This window comes from Eurosta solidaginis, chromosome 5 (genome assembly GCF_040869045.1).
Source record: "Eurosta solidaginis isolate ZX-2024a chromosome 5, ASM4086904v1, whole genome shotgun sequence".
NCBI lineage: Eukaryota > Metazoa > Arthropoda > Insecta > Diptera > Tephritidae > Eurosta > Eurosta solidaginis.
In genome coordinates this window covers 121,732,185-121,752,011 of record NC_090323.1, presented here as the reverse complement: position 1 = coordinate 121,752,011, position 19,827 = coordinate 121,732,185, and the positions used below count along the sequence as shown (strand labels likewise).

The 19,827-nt window shown below is 40.0% G+C and overlaps 1 protein-coding gene across 1 annotated transcript in view; it reads right to left on the bottom strand.

The window, feature by feature from the left end:
• The window catches only part of mus312 (mutagen-sensitive 312), a 554,297-nt gene that overhangs the window by 166,311 nt on the left and 368,159 nt on the right, over nt 1–19,827 (bottom strand). The gene's annotated exons all lie outside the window — the stretch shown is intronic.

The following is a 19,827-nucleotide window of genomic DNA, read 5'->3' as shown; positions in this document are numbered from 1 at the left end:
AACAACATGATGCCAAGCGCAACATCTTACTTCCGTGGTAACATTGTGTTCACTATAGGTACAATGTTGTTAATGTTAATGTTATTATGTTAATATTATTTTACTGGCAACATTGCGGCTAAGGCACGGACCTGGACACAAAACACATAAACACAAAGACGCATATACACTCTGCCACTCATTCAAGCCAGTATGGAGACAGGCTGTCGTTACAGGCTCGCAACCGCCGATGGTGCCTGCACTATGGAGCGTGGGCGTAAAGAATTCGAACGCAGCCTGACAAGTATTATTTCCCGCGTCCAACGTGTGGCCTCGACCCACGACTCAATGCCGGGCCTATTTCTCTTCACGCCTTTAAATTTTCACACTGCTTAACTACGAACTAAATCACTGGGCTAATGCTACTACTTAAACCTATATCACAGACACTACTCTACATATCTAATAGTAAATAAAATATCACAGATAAGATAAATAAAAAAAAATAACTAAAAACTAAAATAAAATAAAATAAAATAAAATATCACCGTTAGCGGAACAATAAAAAAAAATTTTATAAAATAAAATATCACAGATGGCAAAAAAAATGTATAAAAAAAATATCACAGATCAAATAGTCAAGTAGGTAAAATAAATAAAAGAATAAATAAATGCAAAAATAATCAAATAAAGCAAAAGGTAAAAAAAAATATAAATAAAAATAATTTAATAATATAATCACATACGTCGATAAATAAATAAATAACATAGAACAAGAGTACTAGCACTACAAAAAAAAAACATTAAACTATTTTGCAAAAATGTCTTTAGCGTGGTATACGCCGATCTTTTTCCCATTGCTGTCGCCAAGTTCATACATAGAGTTCCCTATAACGTTTAAAACAATACATCTTACTTGTTTTGGAGCTAATTTAGCGTTGTAATTTTCGGCTTGGGAACTTTGTTTAAAGTTTCGGCGATATCCCACTTGTCCCATCTGAAACTTTATATCCTTACTCCTGGTGTCGTAGACCTTTTGACTTCTATCGTGGGCCAGCTTCAGCTCCTTCATAATTCTCTTTCTTATGAGCTGCATCTTATCACCAGCCATATCTGTCTCCACGTCAACATCCTTCAACGCCGCCAACTTCCGATATAGCTCATATGATGCAGCATGCTGTATCATAGGCATACCGAAAGTGGCATAGTATGGTGTCATGTTGATGGCTGAGTGAGTAACGCTGCGTAGTGCAAATGCGGCATCGCTGACGCATTTGTCCCAGTTCTTTTGGTTGCCATTTATGAAGGACCTAATTATCTGCAGCACAGATCGGTTTACTCTTTCCGCAGCGTTACCCTGAGGTGAATAAAATGCAGTTCTCACGTGTGTCGTGCCGTATTTCTCCAAAAACTCTTTGAATATTTCCGAGACGAATTGTTTGCCGTTGTCCGAATGGACATATTCGGGCACACCAAACACGTGAAAGACTTCTTTCTCTAGAAATTGTATAACCTCAGCTGAAGTGGCCCTTCTCATAGGTTTTAAGAACACAAACTTAGTAAAAATCACTAGAACGAGGATAAGGACACATAAAATCAATGAATAAACGTTGGAAAGGTCGTTCTGTTAGCTTCTGTTTACCCATCATCGGTTGTTTAAAAACGTTTTGAGTCTTATTTACTTTACAAATTTCGCAATCTTTGATATATGCGTCTACGTCTGTAGCCATACCTGGCCAGTAATACTTTTGACGTAGTCGTGACAGTGTCTTGTGGATGCCACCATGACCAGCGGACGGTGAGCCATGAGACGACTCTACCAGCCCCGGTCGCAGTTCCGACGGAACCCAGAGCTTCCAGGTCTGGTCCGCTAGAAGATCGTCCCCCCTGTCGAATTGCGTCCGTTTATAAATGTAACCGTCCGATATGCATAAGTCTGGCAACTTATCTTTGTTCTCGGTCACCGTCTTTTTTAACTCCGTATACTCCTCCGACTCGAAGCATGGTGACTCGAGACACACGTCTATGGCTCTGTCGTTCGTCAGTATTTCGTCCATGTGCATTAGTGAGAGTGTGTCGGGAACCACGTTTTGCGCACCTTTTCGATGTTGGATATCGAAATCATAACCCTGGAGTTTCAAACTCCACCTTGCCAACCTCCCAGAAAGATCTTTCTGATTCATGAGCCATTTGAGGCTGGCATGATCAGTGATGATGGTGAACGGGGTTCCCTCCACGTAAGGTCGGAATCTCTTCACACTCACGATCGCGGCGTAGCATTCCAGTTCGGTGATGCTATAGTTCTTCTGCGCCTTATTTAGTTTTGCCGAAACGTAGGCAATCGGTCTTTCGTTCTGGTCATCGTCCAACTGAAACAAAACCCCTCCCACTCCGTCCGTTGATGCATCACATTGAATATAGAAACGACGCTTAAAGTCAGGATGTGTGAGCACCGGTGCAGAAACCAAACTCTGCTTTAAAATTTCAAATGATTTTATTGCTTCTTCCGTCATTACAAACTTTTTGATTTTGTCTTTCTTGAGGCAGTCGTGCAGCGGGGCTGCAATAGTCGCATAGTCCTGTATAAAACGTCGGTACCAGCCCGACATACCCAGGAACCGGCGTAGTTGCTTCGGGGTTTTCGGAACTGGAAAGTCCCTCACAGCCACCACTTTGTTGGCGTCCGTCCTGATACATCCATCCCCGACTACGTACCCTAGATATCGAACTTCTTTGAAACAAAACTTGCTCTTTTCGACATTAATTGTTAACTTAGCCTCGCGAAGACACCGAGCGACCTTTTCCAGTAAACACATATGGGACTCGAAATCTACAGAACAAACTAACAAATCGTCAAGATAAACAAAAACACATTCACGTAAAGCGGCCGGAATGACCTTGTCCATGAGACGACACATTCGTTGCGATGCATTGCACAACCCGAAAGGCATGACGGTGAAATGGTATAGGGGTCGGCCAGGGACAGTAAAAGCAGCCTTTTCTCTTGACTTCTTCTCCAGAGGAATCTGCCAGAAAGCGTCCTTGAGATCAATTGCAGAGATATATCTCGTGTTTTGTAGGCGGCTCAAAATTCCATCAATATGTGGTAAGGGGTATGCGTCCTTTATAGTTCTTTCATTCACTTTGCGAGCATCTAGGCACAGCCGGTTCTTCGTTCCTTTAATGACCAGTGATACGGGGGAATTCCAACTACTGTTGGACTCCTCGATGACTCCCATGTCCAACATTCGATCTAACTCTGCGTATATGAGTTTTTGTATGGCCGGCGAAATTGGATAATGGCGTTGCTTGACCGGCAGATTCTCGTCCACCACCTCGATTACGTGTTCCTCTTTGTCTGTCCGGCCTAACCCCAGTACCGCGAAGGACGGGAATTGGGTCTTCACGCGCTCCAACATATCATCTTGCTCCGGCGATAAAACGTGCTGCACAGCGTCAAAAGACAAGTCACCCTCGGCAGGCACGAGCTCCGCCACACTGGCACCATTCACACTACCACTCACACCCTTACTCACAACACTCATACCAAAGGCCTGCCAAAAATCTATCCCAAAATATACTTCCTGTTGCAGATCAGGAACTATCAAAAATTCTAATTCCCTGGTCGTATTATCCCACACGACTGGTAACTTTATGACCCCTACCACGGCGGTTTCCTCCCCGTTCGCGGTTCGGATATTTTGGCCCTTGATTGGCACAATCAAGGCTTCCTTTCCCCGAAGGAGTGCAGCTGAGTCTTTGCCTAAGCAGCTGGCACTCGCCCCTGAGTCCAAGAGAGCCAGGACCTCGTGACCTCCTATATTTGTTTTGGCGAAAAACCTATTATCTCCTTTCACTGTAACAATTGTTGAAACTATTTTATTCCTCAACCTTTTAAAATATTTCCTCTTTTCCCTCATTTTCTCTATCTTCGTAAAATTTCTGTTTTTCCTACTTGCATTTATTGTATCACAAAATATCCTCTTTCTCGCTTCTTCGTACTCTAGCTTTCTTTGGTGTAAACTCTTAATCTCCTTCTTTTCCGGTGTTATTCTTGGTTGATTCACTTCTTCCCTGTTTTCCGTATCTCTTCTCCTCAAAATTTTTACTTGAGTGTTTCCGGGTTGCCTGTCTCCTGGCTGGAGTCCCCGGTCAACTCCGCCAGCCTCGGGTTTCCCTGTTTGGGCTTAAACACGCAAAAGGACGAATCACTTCCACACGCAAAACAGACCATATTGTGGAACGAGGACGAACATTTATTTGGTTTTTGTGCTTCCGCCGGGTTTTTCACAAAGTGATCCACCGGCATACCGCACGAAAAACACAACATCAAGTGGAAGGGTGATGCACAAAAGGAATTGACGGTACAGTTGGACACGGAAGGACTAACAGAAGGACGAACACTATTGGGATTTGCTGTGTTTTGGTGTTGGGGGAAGGATTGGGATTGGTGTTGGGGTTTCCTATCAAAGGCTTCGACTTTTGTTGCCTCTCCTACCCTTGACTGCTCAAAATCGACCTCGTTAACTACCCTAGTCCTACTCTTATTCTCTTTAATTAGTTTTTCGGCTCTCTTGCATTCCGACTTGAGCTCCGCCAACGAGTCCATTTTTATGGCGAAGGTCAAGTTGGCCAGATACGGTTTGAGGTTGCCCCTGATGATGCCAACCAACTCCCCCTCAGGGATCCTCTTCCGCAAACGGAACGTCAAGTTGTGGACTTCGCTATAAAAGTCGTCGAAAGCTTCTGCGGGCTGCTGTTTCCGTTCCATTATTTCACGGATTATTTCATAGTCGGACTCAGCAGACTTGAAGTGGCTTAGCATCTCGGCCTTCAGCTCGAAATAGCCGAAATCGGGCTCATCTGCATGGTCCTCTAGGACCTGCCAATACCACTTCAAGGCACCGCCGGAAACCAGACTATGAAAGTCCGTGAAAAGCTGGAAGTAGGAAATATTGTGTTGCTCCCGCATGCGTTCAACACGAAAGATGAAGCTTTCGACGCTTATACTCTTATCGGTCCCATCAAATTTGATGTGCCACTTTTCTAAATCTAACTTTTTCCACCTTGGAGGGTCACTACCATCTCGCTCAGTCAACCGACTGCCGCTCGGAATACCATTGCGGGTAGCAGGCTCCCCCCTACGGTTCTGAGGCTCGGGCGTGGATGCCACAGCGGACCGATGTCCCACCGCGTGACTGGATGCATCCATCTCTGCCACGCGACCACCAAGATGATCGACGTTGGTCTTGATGCTCCGCACTTCACCCGCCATTTGCACCACCATATCTTGTTGTTGCGCCATCATCGCCATCATGCGGCTCAGCTGTTCAACATTGGTTGCGTGATCACTGGCGTCGGTGCGAGGAGCATTTAGGCCACCGTGAACTACTGCTGGTGCGTTTCGCGAATGAACATCGCCCCCCTGTGCACCCACGTTCTCGCTGTCGGACATTTGGCACACCAAATCGATTTTCTGCGAGAAATTTAAACTATTTTCCGAGTCGTTGAACGACACCCCGTTCGCGAAAGACACCCTCAGCGGACGTTCAGGGCCAAACGATCCGAAAATCCGCGACGCGCACCTATTGAAGTAGTCTGTGGGCACAAAGTCGACGGCCCTGGGAATACCAGTGTCGATTTGATTGAACACCGAACCAGCGATCTGGTTTTCTAGTGCGGCCCTCGTAACGCTCCTAGTGACTGGTCTAGCAGTGCTCAGTATACCTAATCCCCCTGCAACACGATTCTCGGCCTCCTCGTCCTTGTCAGACATTCACTGTCTGAAGGAAACCCAGAAACAAAAGTAAACCCAAGTAAAATTGGAAAAATAAGAACGAATGGAATAAAAATTTTGCTCCGGACGCCCTAATGTATCCACGGGCACGATATCCCAAACTGCGAGTACCCACCGACGTTCAACTCAAATGGAAAAAAGAAGGAAAATTTAAAAATGTGACCCAAAGACTTAATTTCAATAAGAACAATCTGTGTATATTTGCAGATCGAAATAGGCTTAAGTAAATATAAAACAACCAGGTATAGTGATTCAAAAAAAATAATAAATAATATAAAGATACCAAAAGAATTCAGTTTATATGTATAAAAGTAATATGTTAGTGTGTATGTGTATGTAATTCAATTAGTGTATATGTTTAAAAGGATTAAATTTTATGCCTTATATGTCCAGTAGGCAGACCTATAAAAATTACTCCAAAGCCGAAAAAAAAAAAAATAACCGGGGGTATATGTAGTTGAAACCAAAAAATATTCAAATTCAAGTTGGTAAACTACGATACAAAGGTATGAAGGAAACAAATAAAAAAAAAATATAAATAGAGAAAATGCTTCCGAATTCAAGAACAAAAAAAAAAATGGTACTACCCTAGCCCTTCTATGAACCCAAAATAGTAAAAATCTTAAAATTAAATAAAAATAAGAAACAGTTTGTTATTATCCAGGCACTTTGTTAGTGGTTGTATTTGTAGTGGATTACTCCAAACCCAAAAATTTTAAAACACAATTTCAAAAAAAAATGTTTGGAAACAATCCTAATACGAAAATAATCCGTAAGAACATAGAAAAAACAAAAATAGTTTATAACTTCGAAACTTCAAAAATATTTAATTTTGACTTCGAACTAAAAAGTTAAGAAATGAAATTTAATGTATTTGTATTGGTGTCCGTGGTGCTGCCTTGGCGAAGGTTCAGCGAAAGTGGTTAGTCCGTATCTAATTACTGTCAAGTCAGTTTTCGTGCTGTCCGTGGAAGTGTGGCACATCGTACCTATCAACTAGTTTCCAGGTGTGGCTGCCACACCCCCCTACTCCTATCTATCGTGGCGACGACTGTAAACCTCACCTACCAGCAGTGCCGGACTCCCGGTAAGGTAGCTTAAACAGCTCGCCACGACCTTCTGCTAACGTCCGTCTTTTGGCTGAGCGTCATACCAGGTACCACTTAGTCCAGTTGTAGAAACCAAAAGAAGGAACCCTGGCATGCATACTCAACCACTCCCTATACCTTTGTCATGACGACACTTGTCGACCAGGCAAGCCCAATCGGCGCTGCCATCATGACGGTCCCTGTCCTGTCAAAAGACAGAAATAGGGATTGGGTTTGGATGGACTTGGGATAAAAAAAAAACACAGGAAATCTAGAAGAAAAGTGGGATGATTAAAGAATAGTGAAAGATAGAGTGATTTGTAAAGTGTGGGAAATAAAAAAAGATTACCGGGCTATTATCGTTGGGCGCCATTGTTACGTTGGGCGCCATTGTTACGTTGGGCGCCATTGTTACGTGGCTGACTGTTTGGGTGGTGAGGAGCGGCGGCAAGCAGGTATGCTTGCGGGCCCAGGCTAGCTCGTCGTCTTGGGCGGGGTATTGCACCACCGACCTCACCCGCAGCCACATGAACAAAAAGAGGGTTCATACCTGCATGTTTATAGAGAGGAGAGAAAAAGCTGAAAAAGATAGAAATAAACGTGAGGGGCAAAGTTAGAAGGGGAAAGCATAAGGGGTAGAAACAGATGAAGGCCTGTCCTGTCAGGTGGAGTCTACCCTCCCTCTGCAGTGCAATTTGCACTGCACCGTGGGCACTGTGCTGACTCCTGTTTACCTTACAGTGCCCCCAAACCTGACCTGAGTCTGTCCATTCGTCAATAAGTCATTTCCCTATTACTCACCTTCACCTTACCTTACCGCGCGCAAGCGCAGCACCAACACCAAAATTCGACTTAGCCCTGCATTATGAATGTCTTAAAATTTCATCCAAACATAATTCTTATAATTTATTTACAAAATTTTTGGTTTACAAATTACCGACTAACACCCTACTACCAGTTCAATAATTTCAATAAAACTTTAAACTCAAAGTTTACTACAAAATAATTTTCCAAGGGCTTCAAGAGTTTACTCAAAGTAACAATAAAAAAATTGCTCAAACTTAATGCTAACTTTTATTACTGGCGAACATTAAAAATTCATAAGAGTGCAAGAACCAGTAGATACATTCCAAATTCAATTCTATAAAAAAAAATACCTACGGCTAATAGACAAAGTGTCTGGTCTCAAACAAAAAAATTAAACTTTTAGGGCCACCCTAATGCGGTATTATTAATAGGAGCTAATTCTAATTCTAAAGATACAAATTCAAATAAAATAAAATAAGAGGGCGAATAGAAAAAAAATTCAAGTACCCTAATCCCTGACCTACCGCAACCGCTCAAATAAACATAAGATCAATTATGTACACAGCAAAAGTAGGTCATCAAGGAAAAGAATTCATGTGTATATGCAAACAAATGGTATGTATGTAAGTGCAAATGTACGTTTGTGACGTTTTTCATGCATGCACATATGTTCGTTGCAATCTGTTTTTATTTTTCTGATTTGCTAATTCCTGTTCTATTTTTGCAAGAGCAGGAATCTGTGCTAACACATGTACATACAACTAAACAGGCGTATTCTGATAAATTTTTTATATTTCACTCAAAACACTCACCAAGTTACTCTCCTTATCCAACGGCGCCGCTGCAGTTGAGTAGCTGAAACAAAAAAAACTCAAACATACATACGTACATATGACCACGCCCAACCACTGATCAAGATCGATCGCATACGGTCTTGGATGTGAGCGTATTAATAGTGATAAAGTTATAGCCGTGCTGACAATATATATAAAAAAAAAAAAACGAGTGAAAGAAAAGAAAAATTCGAAAGAAAACAAAAAAATTATAAAAAAAAAATTCAACAATGTTTCAGGAGTTTAAAAGCAAGCTCCTGAGGCTAAATGTGCGGAAGTCAGGGGTAAGTTTGTCGGAAGCGTTCCGGCAAAGAAGTATGTATGTGCGATCTGGGCAAACCAAATTAGTAAAATAAGTAAGTTCAAAATTGCATAATTTCGACTTAGTCCAAAAAAACAAAAAAAAAAAACATGTGCGGACGTGGAACTGTGGGCAGAGCGCACCGATAAAGATCGGCGTACTCAGAACATAGTAATTAACCAAAAAAAAGGAGTGTAAAGAATCAAAAAAAAAAATAAATGAGTAAATAAATGTCAGAAGAAAAGGAAAAGTGTGAGTGAAAAGTTACTCAACAAAAATTTAAAAAGTGAAGTTAAATTACTTAACGAAAACTTTACTTCGAAAAATTTTCAATTTAGAAACTAGCAAAAGTAAAGCTCGAAGCCTTTCGCTTTCTTCACACCTTTTTTTTTTGCACCAAAATCTATATCCCAAAAGGAACATACATATGGATAGAAATATACATATGTAAAAAGGTATGCGTTAAATACAAACGTGTTACTTGTTACAAGGACAGAAAAGAAATTTTGAAGTTAAATGTTGGTGATTATTTCTGCTGCCGCCGTGGTGTTGTGTTTTGTTGTGAAATGGTGTTGTTGTTGGCCTCTGGAGGCTGACCGAGCTGATGCAAATTTATTATGTTGAGCAGGGATGAAGATGGAGTTGTTGTGGTTGTAGTTGTTGTGGTGATATATCGCCGATACCGCTTTTATGCTTCTTTATATGTTAGCTTCTTATCCGTGTGATGCTGATAAAAATTACTTTGTTGGGCTGGTTGGTGGATGGAGATAGTGTTGTTATAGTTGTTGTTGTGGTGGCAATGTATTGCCGGTATGAAAATATGTGGTTGTTGTTGGCGTTGCGCCGCCAATAAATACCTGTGTTGTGCTAGGTGTTGTGCCGTCGGTGAAAAACCTCTGTGTAGTTTTTGTATGCGTGATGTGCCGTCGGAAAAACGTTGCTGTCAAAATGTGTTGTGGTTGTTGCTGATGTTTTCTGTGACACGTTTCTTTTGTTGCAATACCAATTAAGTGTGGCCACAGGTGGGAATTGTAATTGCCAATAGAAAAAAGGGGTTTTACTTGTAACTGGCGTTGCGCCGTCGATGAACAAATATATGTTTGTTGTTGGGTGCGCTGTCGCTAATTTGGCTTTTAGGCCGCTAACCGAAATTTTCAATTCTCCGCCGCGTGCGTTCTTTCCAAAAGTGCCCTGGTAATATACAAAAAAAAACATTATTCTTCAAGAATTCCTAATGTGGAAAAACTGGTGAAGCTGAAACTTATTATTATTTTTTTTTTTTTTCGTCTGCATTATTAATATACGCACCGACACACATATGTCTGTATGTAGGCGTGCATACATGCATGCAAGTTTTCTCTTGGCTTGCTTGGAAAATTGGCTATATGGAAGCCAACTTCCCAGTGGGCCTGCCAAGCTGAAAAAGAAAACCCATCCAAAGCCAACGAAAACCATTAGACTCACCTGGTTTTTAGCTGTCGCGACACCCGTTGTGGTTTAGCTCATTTCTGCTGTCACAGTCAGGATCGGGAGCTAGGTGGCAAGGTTAGCGTTCACGATACTCTTTTCGCCGCGCACTACACAAAAAACTTTAACTGTCTAAACTATTTAGCAAACAGTCTTTACTGCGATTTGAGGCGCGCACTAAGAACTGGGTGTATTTAAAGATTTTTAAGGCTTTAACACTGCACTTACACTCACTGGCACTGATGAAATAATACTTTGGCCCGTTGGCTCGTTTTGCCCCTTCTTATAGCTACCGCCGTGGTAAGGAACGTTACCCAGAAACGGAGAATTTTTACCATTACATGCCAAACTTTCTTTTCGGCTTTCCCGTATTTTCCATCTATACAATCATGCACTCATACATTCATACGCTTACTGCTCCACACAACGAACACCTACACAGATACATTTGGTTCGTGCCTTGGCCGCTTACACTGATGCATCCACACGTTCATAGCCTTGTACAAATACACATCCGCATACATAATACCGAACAGAACAAACACATAGTTACGTATCATTCGTCAAGGCTGCTAGGTTGTTAGCAACATGGTGAAATTTTACTTATTATAACAACATGATGCCAAGCGCAATATCTTACTTCCGTGGTAACATTGTGTTCACTATAGGTACAATGTTGTTAATGTTAATGTTATTATGTTAATATTATTTTACTGGCAACATTGCGGCTAAGGCACGGACCTGGACACAAAACACATAAACACAAAGACGCATATACACTCTGCCACTCATTCAAGCCAGTATGGAGACAGGCTGTCGTTACAGAACATACCCGTCAAAGGATGGTGTTTTTACCTTCGGATTACTCGTTGAAACTGCTGGGCGATTTAGTTGCAACTGCTCGATACGTCCTCTCAAAGCATCGCCCTCGGCCTCGATTTTTTTCTCAAACTGTTAAATTTCTGTATCCTGGGCCTCCAGCTTCGATGTTACCCTTATCTCCTGTGCCTCCAGATGCGAGGATATGCGGGCCTCCTGTGCTTTCAACTGCTCAGCCAACTGAGATGTCATATATGTCTTTTGCTCTTCCAGTTGGGATGCCATATACGTTTTCTGTTCTTCCAGTTGAGTTTCCATCTTGGACGTTATCTGTGTCGACATTTCTGAAATACGTGTTTCTTGTGCTTCAATTTTCGATGTTACTGTCGACGTTTGTGCAGATATTGTAGCAAATATCACGTTCAAGTCTGTGCTGGTAACTGTCTGCGATGTGTCATTTTTCTCTTCAATTTTTGTTGCCTCCTCGCCATCAAGAGGAAAGACATACTCTTCCACGTTAATTCCTTCTGCTTCCATTGCCTCTCGTAGTCGTGCCTGAAGTTCGAGTTTAATGCCGGTTGTATTCAATCCACGGCTCTCCAACTCCTTCTTCAGTTGCTGGATCTTCAATTCACTGAACTTTGCCATGTCCTTGTTGCCCTCTGAAATTTATTCAACAATCCCACTTCTGACACCAATTGTAACGAATTTGCTGCAATTCTCCTTATTTGCAATCTTCTGCTGAGTTCGAATCACTAAACTGTTGAATAAATAACTCCAATATTTAATAATGCAAAATGGCCTTTATTAAAGTACTTCACAATAACACTCAAACTTTGCAACGAATAGCTTGCTTAATAACCAAACTGATTGATAGCTCAAATGAAACTCTACTATTCAAAATAATACTGCTCTTGCTCGCTAGATAGCGTCTTAATCGAAATCTCAAATCAAACTGAATTCCAGCGCCTCTACAATTGCCACCTTTTAACTCTTTGATTTCAACCTTCGTATCTTCTAGGCGCTTCCAGAATCTACTAGCCCAGCAGCTCTCAAACTTCTCAGCTGTAACTACAATTGCACAATTTTATAGTTTTTCTCATTGCATACTTATAGGAGTATCTCAGATATATGCATGTGTTTGTGCATTGACTCTCCGCTGCTCGTATACGTACATGGTACATATGTGTAGACGCAATTCTTGTTTCGTTTATGTAGATACATAATGATTGAATTATTGATGTGAATTCACGTCACTGCTTAGCATCGGGTTAGAGATAGCAGCACCCCTTAGTTTTGCTAATATTCGTAACACTATTTTTCAATAAATGTATGAAATCATTGTAGTATAAAAGTGAAATGGATTTCTAATTCTTTCATTTGGATGACGAAATATAGGGAAAGGTTAGTATACCAGGTTTAAATGTTTTTCTAGGGTTAATGTACATAAAGTCAAGGTACATTAACAGGTTGGGTGGGTAAAGACGAGGAGGGAAAATTCCATTGTTCCAATCCCTCCATCGCCGGTTGCAATGACCCTTCATGATTCCGCTTTTGTTACACATTTTTTTGTTTCGCTGCTTGAGTTTCGCTGTTTTTTTTTTTTTTTTTGTTGTATTTTTATCTCCGTTCATGAGGTAAATAGTGTTAAATACCCTGCATACAGATTTTTGTTTCGTACGAATTTCGCTGTATGTGACCGAGACAAGCCCACTCCCATTTCCCTGAGTCAGACCGTAGCATAGCAAGGTATGCAGACCAGTCTCGGAAGCATGCGCCTTACCCTTTTTCAGTAGTAAAACGGCAGCATTCAGGAGAAGTTCGCTACAAGTATCAATTTTGTATCTTGACTATTGATTTGCCCATGGAAAATATTTGTTTCGCCCTTAAAATGTATCAAAATGATAACTGTATAAATTTCCTGGTTTCATTATGATAACATTTAATACTACATTGATTATAAAACACATTACATTTGTATGTAGCAAAAATTGCACATTGATGCCTAGATGGCATCGCCTTGATGATAACTTTTTTTACGTGTACGATACAGGCATATATAAGAATGGCTGATTTTTGTGGACTATAAAAAAGTGCACGCATTCCGACAATAGTACACGTGCTCAATTTCCTTTTTTGGTGCACATATTTTTATATGGGTCCCATCTATTAATCCTATTACTCCCGGAAATCCATGCTTTGCAAAAAACTTCGTTTTAATTGCGTTGAACTCTTCACGTTTTGGGAATCTCACAAACTTATGCGCAATTTGATTTAATGCCTGAGCCACTTCAGACATACCTCGACTCACTGAAGTTTGCGACAGTGAAGAGAATTGATCTTGGCCCACCGAACGCTGGAAGCTACCAGTTGCAAAAAACCGCTGAGCGCACAAAACTTTGATGTGGCTTGGTATGGCGTGAACTCTGGAAGATACTTTGAGAAGTGGCTTCAACGCATTTATCAATTCAATGCATAACGCTTTCGGATAGCGATATAGTTCAATGAAGTGCTCCTCAGTTATTTTTGTAAAAGGGTTTTCTGAATCTCAGAGATTTCGCCTCAAAAGGCGAGGATATTTCCTACAAAACAAAGCAAGAAAATAAAGGTGTCTCGTCAAATATTGTGTACGTTTCTGGCGAAGTATAGGTCCTTGTCGGATTTATTTTCAACAGCGAAAATTAGATCATTATCATCTTTATCTTCGCCGTTGTCGTATTCTCCTAGAAGCATTTAGCAGAAACACTACGGCAGACAATTGCTATACTCAGTTGAGCACAGCTCACAGAGTATATTAAGTTTGATTGGATAAAGGTTGGTTGTACATATATAAAGGAATCGAGATAGATATAGACTTCCATATATCAAAATAATCAGGATCGAAAAAAAATTTGATTGAGCCATGTCCGTCCGTCCGTCCGTCCGTCCGTTAACACGATAACTTGAGTAAATTTCTATCTTGATGAAATTTGGTATGTAGGTTCCTGAGCACTCATCTCAGATCGCTATTTAAAATGAAAGAAATCGGACCATAACCACGCCCACTCTTTCGATATCGAAAATTTCGAAAAACCGAAAAAGTGCGATAATTCATTACAAAAGACAGATAAAGCGACGAAACTTGGTAAATGAGTTGAAATTATGACGCAAAATAGAAAATTAGTAAAATTTTGGACAATGGGCGTGGCACCGCCCACTTTTAAAAGAAGGTAATTTAAAACTTTTGCAAGCTGTAATTTGGCAGTCGTTGAAGATATCATAATGAAATTTGGCAGGAACGTTACTCCTATTACTATATGTATGCTTAATAAAAATTAGCAAAATCGGAGAAGGACCACGCCCACTTTAAAAAAAAAATTTTTAAGTAAAATTTTAACAAAAAATTTAATATCTTTACAGTATCTAAGTAAATTATGTCAACATTCAACTCCAGTAATGATATGGTGCAACAAAATACAAAAATAAAAGAAAATTTCAAAATGGGCGTGGCTCCGCCCTTTTTCATTTAATTTGTCTAGAATACTTTTAATGTCATAAGTCGAACAAAAATTTACCAATCCTTGTGAAATTTGGTAGGGACATAGATTTTATGACGTTAACTGTTTTCTGTGAAAAGGGGCGGAATCGGTTGATACCACGCCCAGTTTTTATACACAGTCGTCCGTCTGTCCTTCCGCATGGCCGTTAACACGATAATTTCAGCAAAAATCGACATATCTTTAATGAACTTAGTTCACGTGCTTACTTGAACTCACTTTATCTTGGTATGAAAAATGAACGAAATCCGACTATGACCACGCCCACTTTTTCGATATAGAAAATTACGAAAAATGAAAAAATGCCATAATTCTATACCAAATACGAAAAAAGGGATGAAACATGGTAAGGTAATTGGATTGTTTTATTGACGCGAAATATAACTTTAGAAAAAACTTTATAAAATGGTTGTGACACCTACCATATTAAGTAGAAGAAAATGAAAAAGTTCTGCAGGGCGAAATAAAAAACCCTTAAAATCTTGGCAGGTATAACATATATAAATAAATTAGCGGTATCCAACAGATAATGTTCTGGGTCGCCCTGGTCCACATTTTGGTCGATATCTGGAAAACGCCTTCACATATACAACTACCACCACTCCCTTTTAAAACTCTCATTAATATCTTTAATTTGATACCCATATCGTACAAACTCATTCTAGAGTCACCCCTGGTCCACCTTTATGGCGATATCTCGAAAAGGCGTCCACCTATAGAACTAAGCCCCACGCCCTTTTAAAATACTCATTAACACCTTTCATTTGATATCCATATCGTACAAACATATTCTAAAGTCACCCCTGGTCCACCTTTATGGCGATATCTCGAAAAGGCGAACACCTATAGAACGAAGGTCCACCCTTTTAAAAATACTCATTAACACCTTTCATTTGATACCCATATCGCACAAACAAAGTCTAGAGTCACCCCTGGTCCACCTTTATTGCGATACCTCGAAAAGGCGTCCACCTATAGAACTAAGGCCCACTCCCTTTTAAAATACTCATTAACTCCTTTTGTTTGATACCCATATTGCACAAACGAATTCTAGAGTCACCCCTGGCCCACCTTTATGGCGATATCCCGAAACGGCGTCCACCTATGGAACTAAGGATTACTCCCTTTTAAAAAACTCATTAACACCTTTCTTTTGATACCCATATTGCACAAGCAAATTCTAGGGTCACCCCTGCTCCACCTTTATGGCGATATCTCGAAACGGCGTCCACCTATGGAACTAAGGATTACTCCCTTTTAAAATACTCATTAAAACCTTTCTTTTGATACACATATTGTACAAACAAATTCTAGGGTCACCCCTGGTCCGCCTTTATGGCGATATCACGAAAATGCGACCACCTATACATCAACCACCACTCCCTTTTAAAACCCTCATTAATACCTTTAATATGATACCCATATCGTACAAACACATTCTAGAGTCACCCCTGGTCCACCTTTGTGGCGATATTTCGAAACGGCGTCCACCTCTAGAACTAAGGCCCACTCCCTTTTAAAATACTCATTAACACCTTTCGTTTGATGCCCACATTGTACAAACAAATTCTAGGGTCACCCCTGGCCACCTTTATGGCGATATCTCGAAACGGCGTCCACCTATGGAACTAAGGATTACTCCCTTTTAAAATACTCATTAACACCTTTCATTTGATACCCATATCGTACAAATGCATTCTAGAGTCACCCCTGGTCCACCTTTATGGCGATATTTCGAAAAGGCGACCACCTATACAACAACCACCGCTCCCTTTTAAAACCCTTATTAATACCTTTAATTTGATACCCATATCGTACAAACACATTCTAGAGTCACCCCTGGTCCACCTTTATGGCGATATCTCGAAACGGCGTCCACCTATGGAACTAAGGATTACTCCCTTTTAAAATACTCATTAACACCTTTCATTTGATACCCATATCGTACAAATGCATTCTAGAGTCACCCCTGGTCAACCTTTATGGCGATATTTCGAAAAGGCGACCACCTATACAACAACCACCGCTCCCTTTTAAAACCCTCATTAATACCCTTAATTTGATACCCATATCGTACAAACACATTCTAGAGTCACCCCTGGTCCACTTTTATGGCGATATTTCGAAACGGCTTCCACCTATAGAACTAAGGCCCACTCCCTTTTAAGATACTCATTAACATAATTCGTTTGATGCCCATATTGTACAAACAAATTCTAGGGTCACCCCTGGCCCACCTTTATGGCGATATCTCGAAACGGCGTCCACCTATGGAACTAAGGATTACTCCCTTTTAAAATACTCATTAACATCTTTCATTTGATACCCATATCGTACAAACGCATTCTAGAGTCAACCCTGATCCACCTTTATGGCTATATCCCTAAATGGCGTCCACCTGTAGAACTATGGCCCACTCCCTCATAAAATACCTTTAATGCCTTTCATTTGATACGCATGTCATACAAACACATTCCAAGGTTTTCCTCGGTTCATTTTCCTACATGGTTATTTTCCCTTATGTTGTCACCATAGCTCTCAACTAAGTATGTAATGTTCGGTTACACCCGAACTTAACCTTCCTTACTTGTTTATTTTATATTTATCTTAAAAATCGTTTAGCTATGTAGATTTGTTCGCTATATATTTCTTATCTTATACATCCGATTATTCGGAGATTACGAATGGGATAAGATTATTGTTCAGCCCCATTCATGAAAGGTATGAAGTCTTCAGCACAGCCGAAGACAGTCCCGTCCTTACTTGTTTATTTTATATTTATCTTAAAAATCGTTTAGATATGTTCAAATTTCACCAAATGTTTACGTGTATAGCATATATTGTTTTCTGAAAAAATCATAGAGACCGGTGGTATATATAATCTCATACAACCGATTGTTCAGATAAGAAACTTTGCGCAATTTCTTCCCCATTTTAACAGCTAGAAGCTTCAAATTTCACCAAATGCTTACGTGTATAGTATATATTGTTGTCTGAAAAAATCATTGAGATCGGTGGTATATATAGTATATATCTGATACAACCGATTGTTCAGATAAGAAACTTTGCGAAATTTCTGCCCCATTTTAACAGCTAGAAGCTTCAAATTTCACCAAATGCTTACGTATATAGCATATATTGTTGTCTGAAAAAATCATAGAGATCGGTGGTACATATATTATATACCCCATATAAACTGTATTTTTTTGCCCCTTTTTTACGGCTTGAAGCTTCAGAGTTCATAAAATTTCATCAAATAGTTACGTTTACGTCATATATTGTTGAAATACGTGATTCGTAGTCATAGTTTTTACACGCAGACCACAAAAAACCTGAAACTTTGCACCCTCACACAAAGTACCTACCTATTTTTTATTTTATATTTATCTTAAAAATCGTTTAGGTATGTAGATTTGTTCACTATATATTTCTTATCTTATAAATCCGATTATTCGGAGATTACGAATGGGATAAAATTATTGTTCAGCCCCATTCATGAAAGGTATGAAGTCTTCGGCACAGCCGAAGACAGTCCCGTCCTTACTTGTTTTTTAATTAACAATAGCTCTGAAATGGTGGATTGGATTAATGGCGACAAATATTATTCATTAGATCCATAACGTATTATAATTTTTAGAAATTGTTTGACAGTTGCATAGTTATCGCTTGAGTGAAAATGGGTATCAGTCACTGATCGTAACACGTAATACGAGCCCAGTTTGCTATATTTCTACTCACTGCTTAACTATTAACGCATTATTGCACTACCCCCAACACTGGATGCATAGACTGAGTTGAAAAAATACAATTTGGTCGAATCTCGACCACTGGCGATACTAGTTTCTATTAATATCCAGTCGGTACTCCTACTGTCTTGTTTCCGCGGTTTTTTATAAATATTTTTTTTTTATTTTTCTCACTTTTTTTACGTAGAAAAAGTAATTCTAATTTCACGTAATTTTGTTTTTCCCTATTTTTTTATTTGGAGTTTTTATAGCAGGTGTATAAAAGTATGCACATGCTTTGAACCGATACGCGAAACTAATAGCTAAAAACATTTGTGGGTAAGATTAGCCGTGACCACGGTCAATCGGCCAAAGACCTGTAATAGAACAAAAATTCCATTGTTCTGCATATTTTGTCTGTTTTTTCCCTTTCCTTTTTTTCAGCTTCGCATAAAGATTTGGTACCAACTCGGAGTTCTGAGCGAGGTGAGTTTTTCATAAAAGAAAAAAAATAATTCGTACATTTGTAACTTACCATCTCAGAGTAATGTAGCACACACCCACACATATAGTTAGTTCAACATTTTTTTGGGAGTGAGCGCACACACAAGCGTACAGATATACACCTGTTTATACGTATGCTTGTACGCAAATGGTTAGATAGGTATTAGGCCGTGTCTAAGAATTAGAATATAAAGTACGTGAAAGAAAGGAAAAGTTAAGGAATTGTAAATTAAAAAAAGTTAAGGAATTAAAAATTAAGGAATTGTATGGAATTGGATTAAGTACTAATAGGTAGAAATAATAATTTAATTTAATTCATACTCATAGTAAGCGCATAGAAAGAATACGTTTTCGAGATAGGTATTTTGGTTTTCAATATCTATTTTCTTAGAAATACATAGTTGATATCAATAAATTTCACTTGGAAACGAAAGTTTTGCATAATTATTTTTTTGTCCGCATGCATGGGCTGAAATTTAATTTTTTTAGGCAAGACATAAGTAAACCATGTCTGGCTGAAAGCTGCAAGTTGTGAGTGCAGGTGCCCTTGTGGTAACTGATGGTAAGTTGGGGTATTTGAGTAAGTAATGGAAGGGACGTAAAGACTCAGAGACGAACATTAGACAGGATAAAAGGGACTCTACTCGGGAAGCGGAGCCATAGTGGAGTCCAAAGGCTGTTCACATTTCGTGAACAGGAGGGGCGGGAAGGCTCCGCCTGACTCGGACAGGTGTTCTCACGCTTTCCTATATTTCTTTTTCTTTAGTTTGTTTAGACACTTTCCCCCAGGCATGAACTCAATTTTTCTATGCAACTGTTGGGAAAGGGGAAGTGGCAAGAGCCGCGCCTCAAAGCCGACGAGCCTCAGCCGGGCTACTACCATGCCACTCCGCCACTCCTCCTCTCCCGCACCAGGCAGTTGCGTAACAATATCTGTGCTGAAATTTGAGCCGACATTTCGGATATTCGTG